The sequence below is a fragment of the Anolis carolinensis genome, chromosome 2 (assembly GCF_035594765.1).
Source record: "Anolis carolinensis isolate JA03-04 chromosome 2, rAnoCar3.1.pri, whole genome shotgun sequence".
Taxonomy (NCBI): Eukaryota; Metazoa; Chordata; class Lepidosauria; order Squamata; family Dactyloidae; genus Anolis; species Anolis carolinensis.
Window position 1 is genome coordinate 208,366,550 of NC_085842.1, and position 14,493 is coordinate 208,381,042.

General features: G+C 39.8%; 1 long non-coding RNA gene across 1 annotated transcript in view; it reads right to left on the reverse strand.

The window, feature by feature from the left end:
• Positions 1-2,097: 2,097 nt before the first annotated feature.
• The window catches only part of LOC107982387 (uncharacterized), a 75,787-nt gene continuing 63,391 nt past the window's right edge, over positions 2,098-14,493 (reverse strand). Inside the window, exons 4-5 of the long non-coding RNA XR_001729901.2 lie at positions 7,217-7,416; positions 2,098-2,794 (exon numbers count right to left, since the gene is read on the reverse strand). This is a non-coding gene — a long non-coding RNA (uncharacterized LOC107982387). The remainder of the gene's footprint in view (positions 2,795-7,216; positions 7,417-14,493) is intronic.

Here is a 14,493-nt window from a genome sequence, read left to right on the forward strand (position 1 = left end):
TTCCTTGATTTGTGTTTGGCCACTAAGTATGTCTACTAAAAGGTATGTCCCATTGCATTCAGTAGGAACCTACTCCCAGTTAAATATTATCCCCAGAAACTGCTTGCCACAAGATCTAAGAACAGAGACTAGTTTTGGAAAATATTGAAAGAGGATTAGATAAATTCATTGAATATAAGGCTAGTGGTTATGGTGATCTTATACTATTACCAAGAGGAGGCCTATCATGCAAGGTATCACCTCCCTTCTCACTGTGTTTCCTACAACTTTCTTTAAAGTGGAGGTTGACAGAACCTATGACCTTCTTTCTACCATTGGACTGCAATGGCCATGCAATTACAGTAGAGTTTCACTTATCCAACACTCGCTTATCCAACGTTCTGGATTATCCAACGCATTTTTGTAGTCAATGTTTTCAAAACATCGTGATATTTTGATGTTAAATTCGTAAATACAGTAATTGCAACATAGCATTACTGCGTATTGAACTACTTTTTCTGTCAAATTTGTTGTACGACATGATATTTTAGTGCTTAATTTGTAAAATCATAACCTAATTTGATGTTTAATAGGCTTTTCCTTAATCCCTCCTTATTATCCAACATATTCGCTTATCCAACATTCTGCTGGCCCGTTTATGTTGGATAAGTGAGACTCTACTGTATAACCAAATTGAGACTGATGGGAGTTGCAGTCTATCAGCACTGGAAGGACTATAAATCCTGCTGTAGTGGTTTGTCGAAGTATGAGATTCATTATATTCTGAAAATGTGATAAACAAGAGAATGTCTCTTTCTCTCTCTCTCTCTCTCTCTCTCACACACACACACATTCTGTATGTTCTATTTATTTTTAAAGGATCAAAATCCACATTTTGATCATTTTTCTCATTCTTTTATGAACCCTTCTACACTGTCATATAAAATCCAGATTATCTGCTTTGAGCTGGATGATATGGCAATGTGTAGACTCATATAATCCAGTTCATATCAGATAATCTAGATTATATGGCAGTATAGAAGGGGCATCAGACTACATGAACTTAATGGATCTTGAGGAACTCAGGGCCCTTCTAGACAGGCCCTGTATCCCAGGATCTGATCCCAGGTTTTCTGCTTTAAACTTTATTATATGAGTCCACACTGCCGGATTATCTGAGATAAACAGAAAACCTGGGATCAGATCCTGTGATATAGGCCTATCTGAAAGGGCCCTCAGATGGCTCTACACTGCCCTATATTTCCTGATCTGATCCCAGATTATCTGCTTATCTCAGACTTTCTGGCAGTATAGACTCATATAATCCAGTTCAGTGAAGATAATCTAGGATCAGATCCTGGGATTTAGGGCAGTGTAGATTCAGCCTCAGAACTTCAACAAAGATGTAAGTAGATTGATTGAGATTTTGGGGTGGGTGAGCAATTTTGATGCATTTTAATATTGTAATGCTAAATTGTTTTAATGACAAAACTGCTGTGGTGTGTCAACACTGCAGAACTAATACAGTTTGACTCCACTTTAACAGCCATTGTTTAATGCTATGAAAGCATGAGAGTTGCAGTTTTACAAGGTCTTTAGCCTTCTTTGCCAAAGTGTGCTTGTACCTAACCAAACTGCATTAGTTTTACAGTGCAGATGCAACTTAAAAGACTGGGATTAACCCGAGTAAGGTCCGCTAGCACTACAAAGAGGCCGTTTCCATACAGCTGTAGAAAATCCACATTAAACTGGAATATATGGCAGTGTGGACTCAGATAACCCAGTTCAAAGCAGATATTGTGGGATTTTCTGCCTTGATATTCTGAGTTATGTAGCTGCGTGGAAGGGCCCTAAACTGTGTCTATTTATTCAAGACTAAATCAACTCCCTGAACCCAATGGGATTTATTTTCTAGGGGAAAATATGATCATAACCTAGGAATATATTCATAACCTGTTATGATTATGATACCAATATGGTTAGATATTGGTGCAGAGTTACAAAAACATAGAAGTCTAGGGGTTTATGTGAGCAGAGGTGAGAAAAAAGAAAAATAGCCAGCCTCCCTTTCCCTTTAAAGAGTCATGTGCATAAAATAAGCATCAGAGACATCAAAAGTAAAATAGTAAAAATATGTTTACTCACAATCTTGTACGATGATGGTTATACAGGTAAAAACATCTTAGTTGCAAAAGAATACAGTTCAGGATACTAGATATCTCTTAACAAGAAGTAACACCAGGCATGGCAGGATCAAGAAGAGGAGCAAAGAGAGAAAACAAAAGAAAGTCTTCCATTTTATGCCCCAAATTCTAAAGGCATATGTCACTTCCTGTATGTCCCCAGGAAATATACTCCCATTTCCCACATCACATGCAAAACCCCTAAAATTGCTAGATAACCCAACAGGCAAAGAGAAATTCATAAGTTAGAAGTTGGAGGAGCAGATCCACAAACTAATACCTGACAATACATCAACATTTATCCCACTGACTTTATCAGCCCGGCCTAATTTAATAATCCTAATGAAAGGAAATAAAGTTCAATGCTCATAACTCAAGGGAAACCAGAAACTTTCACATTCTTGATGAGGCGGTAGTTTTTATTTCAACGAGTTGATGATTTAGGATTGATGCTGTTTTGGAAGAAGCAGAGTAATTTCCTTCTTTAAAAGGCTGGTGGGTTTGCGTGAATTTCGAGAAAGAAAATAAAAGATCCTCTAAAAGACGAGCATACAGACGCTTTTTTCCCTTCCATTCCTTTGGCTTGCCTTCACGGGTATCTGTGTAAATGAAACAACACCTTTGGGAGGAGGCTGAGAAAGAAAAGAGAAGAAAAGTGAAGGTGAATGGGAATCTTGTCCCTACTCTCTTGTGAGAGCTGAGTTCAGTCTGTGCCCCATTCTACAGTGTCATATAAAATCCAGATTATCTGCTTTGAACTGGATTGTCTGGCAGTGTAGATTCATATAATCCATTTCAAAGCAGATAAAGTGGATTATCTGCTTTGATAATCTGGATTATATGGCTGTGAGGGGCCTTTGTCGCTCCCGGATTTGCAAGGTCTGCACAGTGTTTATTTTATTTATTTTTATCCCGCCTTTCTTCCAGTATAGAGATTCAAGTTAGCTAGCAACAACGGAATGGCCCCATCTAAACTGACATATAATCCAATTTGAACTGTATTATAATGGTCTGTTGTAGGCCCCTTATAAATTCTCAATAAATCAATACAACTTGAAGGCACAAATCAGCAATATGGTCACCTTCTCATGTCTAGATAGACCCCTTCCCTTACAAATATCTTCAGCCCCTTCTACACTGCCATTTAACCCAGTTTATCAGTGCAGACAATCCAAATTATCTGCTTTGAACTCGATTGGCACTTTTACCCGCCTTTCTCAAGGGGGGGGGGGGGGGGGGGCTCAGGGCGGCTTCAAAACCTAGGCAAAAATTCAATGCCTTTAAAAACAGAATACAATAAAACCACAATTTAAAATAAAATAAAATACTAAAATACAATTAAAAACAATTAAACGCATTTAAGTCCATATTTATGAGTCTACACTGCCATATAATCCAGTTCAAAACAGACATTCTGGATTTTACATGGCAGTGTCAAGGGGGTTATAGGGCTCTTCCACACAGCCATATAACCCAGAATATCAAGGCAGAAAACCCCACACATCTGCTTTGAACTGGGTTATCTGAGTCCACACTGCTATATATTCCAGTTCAAAGCAGAAAATGTGGGATTGTATTCAGTTGTATGGAAGGGGCTTGAGTTTGCGAAACTACCAACACACACGCCTTATTTATACAAGGTTGCATCTACAGGGTAGAATTAATACAGTTTGACACCACTTTAACTGCGGTGGCTCAATGCTATGGAATCCTGAGATCAGTAGTGGGGCTCCAGCCTTCTTTAGCAGAGACCTTGCAAAACTACAACTCCCATAACTGCATAGCATTGAGTCATGACAGTTAAAGTGGCATCAAGTTGCATTAATTCTACAATTCTGGAATATTGTGTATATGTGCCTAATGAATCTCATATAATTGGGGGGGGGGGGGGGGAATCCTGAAAGGTGATTTGACAAGGACATGTCCCTCTGAAATATACAACACCTTGGTAGTTTCCCATCTAAGTACTAATTCTGTTTAGCTACCAAGATCAGAGGGGATCAGGTGCCTTTGGGGTATTTAAACTCTTCATATCAATAACTGTGCAAATCCAACCCATCAGCAGAGAAATACATATCCTTGGAAATGATCCATTCTTTATCACTTGTGTGTCTTCAAGTAATTACTGATTTGTGGCGGGTGTTTTTGCCAGAATTTGATCAGCATGCAGAGGCTGAGAGAGTGTGACTTGCCCGAGGTCACCCTGTGGGGACCCTTCCACACAGCTGAATAAAATCCCACATTGTCTGCTTTGAACTGGAATATAATGCAGTGTGGACTCTGATCACCTAGTTCAAAGCAGATATTGTGGGATGTTCTGCCTTGATATTCTGGGTTATATGGCTGTGTGGAAGGGCCCTGGGTTTCCCTGGCTGAGCGGGAATTCAAACCCTGGTCTCCAGAATCAGAATCCAACCCTCCAACAACACCAAGCTGATGTTTCTATACAGCAATGAAATATATATATTATTTGAAGGGTGAATCTGCCTCTCTCTTGTCCCGGAAACAATCTGTTTATTCAGCTCTCCCCGCCGTTGGCTAAATTTTAGCAATTATTCTTCCAGTAAAAAAAGAAGGTGACGTCGACGTCTGGGTTTTCTCTGGCGGAGGCTTGGGAGGGTTTCTTCCCTCTTCTCTGCGGTTTTGTGGGAGGCACCCGTCCCTTAGTCACCAAATTGACGGCCCAGATCTTAATGCGACTCTAATCCGTGGATACGAGGTCCTCTTGCTGCACTAAACTGACTTGGGTTTGCCTTTGCCTTCCCCTGAAGCTGGGAGTGTGAGGAAGGCAAAGATATGCCCCAGAAACGACACAACAACAAAACAACCATGTAGATGTTGCTCACCCTTAGCTCTATAGCATTCATCTTCCCTTTAGAAACCTGTTGGTCAGTCCCAACTTTTTTTTTTCGTATCAGGAGCAACCGGAGTTGCTTCTGGAGTGAGAGAATTGACCGTCTGCAAGGACGTTACCCAGGGGACGCCTGGATGTTTTACCATCCTTGTGGGAGGCTTCTCTCATGTCTCCGCATGGAGCTGGAGCTGATAGAGGGAGCTCATCTGGACTCTCCCCGGGTGGGATTCGAACCTGGCAGCCTTCAGGTCAGCAACCCAACCTTCAAGTCACAAGGCTTTTATCCCCTAGGCCACCGGAGGCTCCGGTCCCAACTGAAAGAGAACCTTCAACCAATTGACAATCGCTGAGTGTATTCACTCAGCATCCAATCATGGCAGAAGAATTTCATGGCCGGAATCACTGGGCTGCTGTGAGTTTTCCGGGCTGTATGGTCATGTTCCAGAAGCATTCTCTCCTGACTTTTTGCCCACATCTATGGCAGGCACCCTAAGAGGTTGTGAGGTTTGTTGGAAGCTAGGCATGGGAGGTTTATATATCTGTGGAAGGTCCAGGGTGGGAGGAAGAACTATTGTATGGTTGTTAGAATTCAGCCATAGCAGAGCATCTGATAAACCAACCTGGACACAGTATATTATTTGAGAATAGAGAAATGCTGGACCACTCTAACAACCACCATGTGAACCACTCAGAGAAGCCACTGAAATCCACACGCATATGGACAGTTTCAACCCAAAGGAGGGAACCATGAAAATGGACAAAATCTGGCTACCAGTATTTTAAAAAACCTCTAAAATCAGGACAGTAAATAAATAAAGAACAACTCAGAAAACAGGGGAATTCCAGACAGGAAACAATCAAGGCCTGCTAAGGATTCCCCCAGGCAGGAAGCAGCCAAGCTTTGAAGCTGCAAGGCTATTCAATGCTAATCAAAGTGACCAGTTGTAACATTCACACTTGCTTCAATCAGACAAGAGTTCTTTCTCCCACCCTGGACCTTTCACAGATATACAAACCCCACTGGCCTAGGTTCCAACAGATCTCACAACCTCTGAGGATGCTTGTCATAAATGTGGGCGAAACGTCAGGAGAGCATGCTTCTGGAACATAGCTATACAGCCCACAGCAACCCATCCATGTAGATGTTGCTCACCCTTACCTATTTAGCCTTCATGTCCCCTTTAGAAACCTGTTGGTCAGTCCCAACTAGAACAGAACCGTCCACAATCACTGAGTGCATTCACTCAGCAATCATTGCAGAGGTAAATCCCTTGGATTTAATGGGTCGACTCTAATGAAGATCATTAACTGAATGCAGTCTCTTGGATTTAGGACCCGCTTTGGCCTCCCAAAAAGTTGTGCTAGGCGGCCAGCAATAATAAAATACGGGATTGAAAACAAGGCCTTAGTAAAAAAAAAAAAAAAAACCCTGAAGTTTATTTAGAAGAAGGGGTGTCATTTCAGGAAAGTTTCTGGCCATTCTATTTTGTTGTTGTTTTTGTTGTTGTTTTTTAATCTATGTCGACCCTAAAAGAAACCTGTCATGGTTTTTTTTTTTTCTGGGGATGAGAAAGTGTAACAAAGTTTGGAGAAAATTCTGTTTCTGGTTTGAAAGTATTATTCCTGTTTAATTGTGCAGTACTACTTACTTTGAAAGTAGTTGTGGCTGACACAAACAATGCTGAATTGGTTAAGACTCTTTGAGATACCATTGAAAAACTATAACAAAATGTGCTGCAGGATGTCCCGCAAAAACTCAGTTTGTAAGTTTCCCACCTTTTTATCATAGAACCAATTAGGAAATGACATTTATAACCCAGAAACAAATATCCTGTTAACCTGTTCTTATCTAGTGAGTCTTCAGAATCTCGCTTTTATGAGCCAACATGGACACAGTACTGTATATTATTTGAGATGAGCAAATAAAGAACAACACTCTGAAAACACACATGAATCAATCAGGGGCAGCTATCACCTCCGAACAAAGGATTCCCCCAGGCAGGAATGATAAACCTCCCTTGCTTAGTTTTCCAGTATGCATCCTACCTCTGAGGATGCCTGCCATAGATGTGGGCGAAAAGTCAGGAGAGAATGCATCTGAAACATGGCCATACAGCCCGGAAAATGCACAGCAACCTAGTCTCTCCAAAGCGCCAACGAGTCAGTCGTCAGCCCCTATAAATGTGGTTTGAAAACTTACCTGGGTTGAGAGGAGGGGTCTTTCTAGATGTTGTTGGACTAAATCTCCCAGCAGCCCCAGCAAGCAATAGACAAGGACGAGAACTTTTTGCAGTCCACAAAACCTGGAAGGATTGAAGGATTCAATCTCTGCTCTTAGAGCAGGTCTTCGCCTTCCCGACACCAGAAATGCATATTTAAAAAACGCGAACAGTTGTCTTCCTGCATTTGAAAATAAAAACAAATCTAGTGAGATACATTTAAAAATATCTAGCATAGAGACAACTGCAAAACAGAACTGGCACCAAAACAAAGGAGAAGCAGAAACCTTCTTTAAAGCTGAAGATCTGTAATTAAAATGTTAGGGTTTTTACATCACTGATGTAAACTGGATTTAGCAAGGTAGAATTTCTTCAATATTAGACATCTTTGAAAGGACGTGGGGACAGCTTTCAATCCTTCTCTTTTCAATTTGGTTTCATTATTTGACACTCCCGCTCTCCAAAAAAAGCCTATGATATCAACCGTTTACTGATTCAACCTCATCAGATCAGGCAAAGGATCCATCTACACTTTAGTACGTATTATTATTATGTGTTGTCGAAGGCTTTCTTGGCCGGAACCACGAGGTTACTGTGAGTTTTCCGAAGCATTCTCTCCTGAGGTTTCGCCCACATTTATGGCAAGCATCTTCAGACCTCACAACCTCTGAGGATGCCTGCCATAGATGTGAGCGAAACGTCAGGAGAGAATGCTTCAGGAACATGGCTATACAGCTCGGAAAACTCGCAGCAACCCTATTATTATTATTATTATTATTATTATTATTATTATTATTATTATTATTATATGACACAGCAAACAGAATAGATATGCCGGATTTCGTATCACAAAATCACAAGTCGAACACTTCCCAAATGTCTAGGACTGTGTGATGTATTTTCGGATGATGCGTGCAGATCCCAGTAGGGTGGCTTTTTGCAGTTAATTATTATTATTATTATTATTATTATTATTATTATTATTATTAATTAGAATGAATGCACTGCCATGTGCCAGTGCTTTGGCATCCTTGGATCTGTAGTCTGACAGAGAAAGTAATTACCAAAAACTCCCAAAATTACATTGCACTGAACCATAGCAGTTAAAGTGCTGTCAAACTGCATTTATTATACAATGCAGATGCACCCCAAAGTGTCCAACCCCAAATTAGGAAAACAACGGAGCCCTCTAAAAAGAACCAAGGTGATGGGATTACCCATCCTGCTCTGTGTCTTCTTGTTCATGCATTTAGTCGCTGTATGGTTTAATTTGCTTTTCTGTAGGCAACCGTCCTAATAATAATAATAATAATAATAATAATAATAATAATAATAATAATAATAATAATAATAATAATAATATACTTTATTTATAGGCCGCCCTATCTCCCCGAGGGGACTCAGGGCCCCAGTCCTTCAGAGCTCAAAGTTGTGTTATATTTGTCCCAAGACAAGCACGTAGCTCAGTGCTGGAGAAAATGTGGCTCTGGAAAGAGTTTTGGACCACAACTCCTATCCTATCTGGCCATGGCTTTTCCTGGCTGGGGATTCTGGCATGTGAAGTTGAACCTCTGTGGCCCGCCAGACATTCCCCAGTTTCTGATCTCAAAGAAAAATTAATAAATTAGGCTGAACTTTCAAGAGAAAGTCTTGTTTTTGAAAGTTTATGAATACAGGCTTAATATCCAACATGACTAATAATATACTGTTTTAAGGCATGTTGGCTTAGACTGAACATTGGAGAATGATGGGAGCTTCTAGCAGTTGTTGGACTTCAATCTCCATTCTTCACCATTAAGCTGGAGCTGCTAGGATTTACAACACTATGTAACACGGTTTTTGTTCCTGCGTTATAAATGCGTTTCCTAATTGATTCTATCATAAAAACATAGAAAAACTTTATTAAACTTTATTAAACTGCCCAAATTTTGTTTTTGCGGGACATTCTGCAGTACATTTAGTTTTTCAATGAATATCTCATCAATTCTCAGTCAATCCAATATAGTTGGTTGCAGCCACAAAAACGAAGTTTCTGGAGGATAACAACTACTTTCGAAGTAAGTATTGCACAGTTAAACAGGAAAGAACTCTTTCAAACCAGGAATAGAACTTTTTCAAATTTTGGTTCCTAGTGCAATGGAACAACGTCTAGAAGACTGTATGGGCACTACCCCCCCCCCCTTTAAAAAAAAACTTCTGGTTTACATTCTCAACAGTTTACAATCCTCACTTGGGTCCTACATCTCAATCGAAGCTACTCCACAAGATTGTTGCATCAAAAAATAGGATGGAGATCAATATGTCGCTTTCCCTCTCTATTCCCTTTGGACCGACATTCCCACCATTCTTCCCAGCAGAGCAAATAGCAAGGAATCATAGGCCAACAACAGTCCAACATCATCGAGGGTTTTAAATGGCTTGGCTGTTTCCTGCCTGAGGGAATCCTTTGTTGGGAGGTGTTAGCTGGCCCCTGATTGTTTCCTGTCGGAAATCCCCCTGTTTTCAGAGAGTTGTTCCTTATTTACTGTTCTGATTTTAGAGTTTTTTTTAAAAAAATACTGGTAGCCAGATTTTGCCATGTTCATGGTTTCCTCCTTTCTGTTGAAATTGTCCACATGCTTGTGGATTTAAATGGCTATTATTATTATTATTATTATTATTATTATTATTATTATTATTATTATTATTATTTACACAAAGACATAGTATGGCACAGCAAACAAGATAAATATGCTGGATTTCTATCACAAAATCACAAGTCGAACACTTCCCAAGTGTTTAGGACTGTGTAATGTATTTTCGGATGATGCCTGCAGATGCCTAAAAGGTGGCCTTTTGCAGTTGCTATTATTATTACTATTACTATTATTATTATTGACACAACGACATAGTATGACATAGCTAACAAGATAGATATGCTGGATTTCTATCACAAAATCACAAGTCGAACACTTCCCAAGCGTTTAGGACTTCTTCTTCTTCTTCTTCTTCTTCTTCTTCTTCTTATTCTTATTATTATTATTATTATTATTATTATTATTATTATTATTTACACAAAGACATAGTATGGCACAGCAAACAAGATAAATATGCTGGATTTCTATCACAAAATCACAAGTCGAACACTTCCCAAGTGTTTAGGACTGTGTAATGTATTTTCGGATGATGCCTGCAGATGCCTAAAAGGTGGCCTTTTGCAGTTGCTATTATTATTACTATTACTATTATTATTATTGACACAACGACATAGTATGACATAGCTAACAAGATAGATATGCTGGATTTCTATCACAAAATCACAAGTCGAACACTTCCCAAGCGTTTAGGACTTCTTCTTCTTCTTCTTCTTCTTCTTCTTCTTCTTCTTATTCTTATTATTATTATTATTATTATTATTATTATCAGAAGAAGAAAAGTAAGAAAAGCAATTATTTTAATGCAGCTGTGTTCAGGAATAGTATCTACCCCATTTTTTAGTAACCAAGTGCCAAGATGTAGCCTGAATGAGAATGGAAAAGTTTTGCATTGCACTCTCAAGAGAAAATTAATTCGAAACTTTTTTAAAAAGTAGCTTCTGTTCTCTTTTTTGGTCATAGAGATATTTCCCTTTTTTCTGGTCAGGTTTTTAAACATTCCTTTTATTTGGAATATTTTCATGTATATGTTTATTATGTTTTCATCAATATAAATGCCACTATATAATGTGTAAAGTCAGTACTTTTCCAATTCACGATTTACACCATTTATACACCCGTTAATAAACAACTTCTCTCACACTCCCCCGTCTAAAAATAATCATAAAATAAAATAATTAAAATGTTAGAAGAAACTTCTCACCTACCGGATTAAAGACATATGGAGAAAAATTATTGTCACCCCGCTAAGTTTTTCTCCTTCTTTCCTCCCTATCTCAATATGAAACTTAACCTTCCAAACCCGCACACATTTTTCTTAAGAGGGAAGAGGTCCAGCAAAGCAGCAGGAAAACAGGAGGGAACATCTTTTAAGGATTTTTTAGGCTAATAATAATATAGCTCACGAGGCTCTGGCTAGAAATAGCTTCAGGGTCGATTCAATCAGAGTGCTTTTAAAAGACCGTCTTTTATTTTTAACCGGAAAGTATGAAGCTTGTGCTGAATTTCCCCGTCGGAAGGGAGGGCGCTTCGCTTGGGTTGGATCCTGATCTCATAGACATGGATTGTGTTGTCGAAAGCTTTCGTGGCTGGAATCACTGGATTGCTGTGAGTTTTCCGGGCTGTATAGCCATGTTCTAGAAGCATTCTCTCCTGACGTTTCACCCACATCTATGGCAGGCATCCTCAGAGGTTGTGAAGTCTGTTGGAAGCTATGCAAGTGGGGTTTATATATCTGTGGAATATTCCGGACTTGGATTGCTTGATATGCGAATCTCTAGGTTTGTAGCAAAAGATATCGGTGTCTCTCTTTGCTCGTTGCCCTCCCGAAGATGGCAGTCAATGTATACTTCTGGTTTCTAATCTGAATTTAAAAATCAAAAGGGTCAGTTTCGGAGTGACGGTTTACGTTGTAACATTGGGCCAATTTTTACTGAGATAATAAAGTACATCACTTCAGAAGTTTTTTTTAAAAAAATTACATTTTAAATTCTTACCTAATTGGCAGGAAGTTGAAAATAAATCAGAAGAGTTCTGTTCATTCAATGATATACACACTAGCGACCTTGGGTGCATCTGCACTATGAAATTAATGCAGTTTGGGACCAATTTGACTGTCATGTCTCCAATGACATGAAATCCGGGAGTTGTAGTTGTGAGGTCTGTTGGAAACTAGGCAAGCGGGGGTTTATATATCTGTGGAATAATGTCCAGGGTGGGAGAAAGAACTCTTGTCTCTTTGAGGCAAGTGGGAATGTTGCAATTAATCACCTTGATTAGCATTGAAAAACTACCAGTATTAAAAAAACCCCTCTAAAATCAGGACAGTAAATAAAGAACAACACTATGAAAACAGGGGAATTCCAGACACGAAACAATCAGGGCCAGCTAACACCTCCCAACAAAGAATTCTCCCAGGCAAGAAGCAGCCAGGCTTTGAAGCTGCAAGTCCATTCAGTGGTAATCAAGGTGGCCAGTTGCACTTGCGTCAAACAGAGAAAGAGTTCTTTATTTCACCCTGAACATTGCACATACATCTAAACCCCACTTGCCTAGTTTCCAACAAAACACATAACCTCTGGAGATGGCTGCCACAGATGTGGGCAGATCAGGAGAGAATGCTTCTGGAACATCATCATCATCATTTAATTACTTATTAATCGCCCTCCATCCAAGATGCTCTAGGCGATTTACAAGCTAAATTGTAAAGGACAAAAATACAAATACATACAAATACTGATAAAATTAACATAGATCAAAAACTCTAGTAAAACAGCCCGGAAAACTCACAGCAACCCAGTTTTTCTGGCCATGAAAGCCTTCGACAACAAGTAGTAGTTTGTTGAGACACCATTACTCTTCAGCTAAAGACCTTGCAAAACTCCAATTCCCAGGATCCCATTGCATCTCTAAGGGCCCTTCTACACTGCCTTATAAAATCCAGATGATCTGCTTTGAACTGGATTATATGGCAGTGTACACTCATATGATCCAGTTCAGATAGTGTGGATCATCCACTTTCAAAATCTGGGTTATAGGACAACGTAGAAGGTGTTTGAGGCAGTTAAAGCGGTGTCAAATCTCATTAAGTCTAACGTGTTGACACACTCCTTGCCCCAGCTACAGGTGGAAAGAAATGGCCAACGTCTTGGAATCAATCTTGCCAGGGAGAGTTTGCCATAAACCGGGGTTAACTTGAAAGGAAACAACAACAGGTGTATTATAGGCTTAAAAAAACCTTTCAAAAGTTTTTTAAAAGCATGCCTGGGCGAAGATCCATTCCCAAGTATAGTCAATTAGTAGAGACAAAATAATTCCCCATTTCTTGGTCGCTGGGTCCTTCCAGGGTGGCAATTAGGGATATAAACATACCCAGTGCTTTGGGACCCTCCAGACGCTGTTGGACTGCATTTCCCATCATTCCACGCCATCTAACACCAGGAGGAGGGCGAAATGTTGCTGGAAGGACACACCATTTCAATTTCTCCCCTGTAGCATTACGGTTTAGCCACGTTTTGGAGGGAATGGGGATGGGTTTAAAAATAATAATAATTAAAACATTAGTCTCCCAAAACTCTTTTTCTTCAACTACTGGAAAGAAAATACCCAGAGGAGCAACATCTACGTACATTTAAACTGCTACAGGAACATGGTCGGACAAAACCAGTATTAGCAATTTGTTCCTGGCTAGCTCATAACTCCCCAGTACTACAAATGTGCGTCTTTCTGTGACTTTAAATTGACCGTCGACATGGATTCCATAGGGTCTTCTCAGGCAAGGACACGAAGAGGAGGTTTTGCCAGTTCCTTCCTCTGAAATATTACTTATTGCCTCTGGTAATAGGTTTTCCCCTCCAAGACATAACCAGAGTTGGACATCCTTAGCTTCTAAGATTAAACGGAATTTTGTGCCTTTAGGGTATTTAGATAAACAGTCCCTTCCTATGTGTTGTCCAAGGAGGAATTACTGGGTTGCTGTATGGCTATGTTCCAGAAGCATTTCCTCCTGACGTTTCGCCTTCATCTGTGGCTGGCATCTTCAGAAGTTCTGTTGGCAGTGAGGCAAGTGGAATGTAATATATACCTGTGCAAGTAAAGGACACCACTGAGAAACAGGGGAACTCCAGACAGTGGGCAGTCAATTGCCAGTTAATGCCTCTCAAATAGAGGATGCCTTCAGGCAACAGAGGACAGGCTACCTCTATGCAGATACTCTCACTGATAGACTTTGCAGCTTCATGACTACCAAATGCTATTCAAGCTTGTTAATTGCAACATTCACACTTTCTTTAAACAGACAAGGATTTTTTCTCCCACCCGGGACATTCCACAGATAGATAGATAGATAGATAGATAGATAGATAGATAGATAGATAGATAGATAGATAGATAGATAGATAGATAGATAGATAGATACACACACACACACACACACACTCCACTTGCCTCACTGCCTCTGAAGATGCTAGCCACAGATGCAGGCAAAAGTCAAGATATTTCATGGCCATACAGCCTGGACAACTCACAGCAACCCAGTCTCTTCCTAGTTATGGAGATTCCGAGGCCCCTTCTAAACTGACATATAAAATCCAATTATCTGCTTTGAACTGGATTATATGGCAGTG